This window comes from Salvelinus sp. IW2-2015, linkage group LG4q.2 (assembly GCF_002910315.2).
Source record: "Salvelinus sp. IW2-2015 linkage group LG4q.2, ASM291031v2, whole genome shotgun sequence".
Classification (NCBI taxonomy): domain Eukaryota; kingdom Metazoa; phylum Chordata; class Actinopteri; order Salmoniformes; family Salmonidae; genus Salvelinus; species Salvelinus sp. IW2-2015.
Window position 1 is genome coordinate 13,010,346 of NC_036843.1, and position 1,482 is coordinate 13,011,827.

A 1,482-nucleotide genomic window follows, 5' to 3' on the forward strand; every position below is an offset into this window, starting at 1 on the left:
TCTAAAGAAACATAATGCTATAACAATAAATATGTTATCAGACTGTATCTTATGAAGTTGTTTCTTGGTTAGTGGCATATATATATCTTTATTTGGTCGAAATTGTGATAGCTACCCATGCAGGAAAAAAATGGTGGGAAAAAAAAGTTGTGTCTTTTGCTATCGTGGTTAGCTAATAGATTTACATATTGTGTCTTCCCTGTAAAACATTTAAAAAATCAGAAATGATGGCTGGATTCACAAGATCTGTATCTTTCATCTGGTGTCTTGGACTTGTGATTTAATGATATTTAGATGCTAGTATTTACTTGTGGCGCTATGCTAGGCTATGCTAGTCAGCTTTTTTTACTGATGGGGGTGCTCCCGGATCCGGGATGCGTAGCATGTAGAAGTTATATTCGTCAAGAATCAATGGATATATATATATATATATACACAGTTGAAGTCGGAAGTTTGCATCCACTTAGGTTGGAGTCATTAAAACTTGTTTTCAACCACTCCACAAATATCTTGTTAACAAACTATAGTTTTGACAAGTGGGTTAGGATACAAAAGTATCTATATCCACAGTAAAACGAGTGCTATATCGACATAACCTGAAAGGTAGAAGACACTGCTCCGACCGGAGATCCGTTCATCCGCCGAGATCGTCGAGACCATCGTATTCGACCAGTTTCAGCGAGGTCTACCTCAAGAAGTGCGACGATGGGTTGGCCAGAACGAGGTACTTTCCGCCGACCATCTCATGTGCCTGGTTGAACGGTATTGTACGGCAGGAACAGCTGAGCAGGCAGAGGAGGAAAGATTCCCATTCCCGAGGCCTGGGCGAACCAGCGAACAGGGTAAGACTGTCCCAACATGGGAAGGGGGAAGAGAGCAACGTGGGGCCGTGAGGAAAGAATCAGAATCGGGCCAAGACACTAAGGAAAAAGCCGGAAACCGGGACCGGGGGTCGAGGGGGTCTTCCCCCTGAAACCCTATTATCTGTTACAATTGTAATCGACCGGGACATATTGCGGACTACTGCCCTAAGAGCCAATGCAATGTAACCTCGGTGAAAAAGAAGATGATATATGGTATGCATGTCCTGTGGTAACCACTGTACTTGAAAGATCAAGAAACAAACACGTGCAGGGTGACGGTTGAAGGGAAAGAGGTTGAAGCACTGCTGGATTCCGGCAGTGTGCTAACCCTGGTCGTTGCAAACCTAGTGCCGACTCATAAACTGGATACAAGTCAGGATATCAGTGTTACATGCATTCATGGGGATACCCGTCTGTACCCCACAGCCTTAGTGAGCATACAAACCGAGGACGGTCTGCTGGATTATGATTACGGATTACGGATTACGGTCTGCCATATGATGTAATATTGGGTAGATACTTTCCTAACTTTGCAAAGTTAGGCCAAAAGAATGGCATATTTGAGAAGCCAACAACCCTGACCAAGCAGGAAGAAGCATGGGGCCTTCAACCAAAGCCA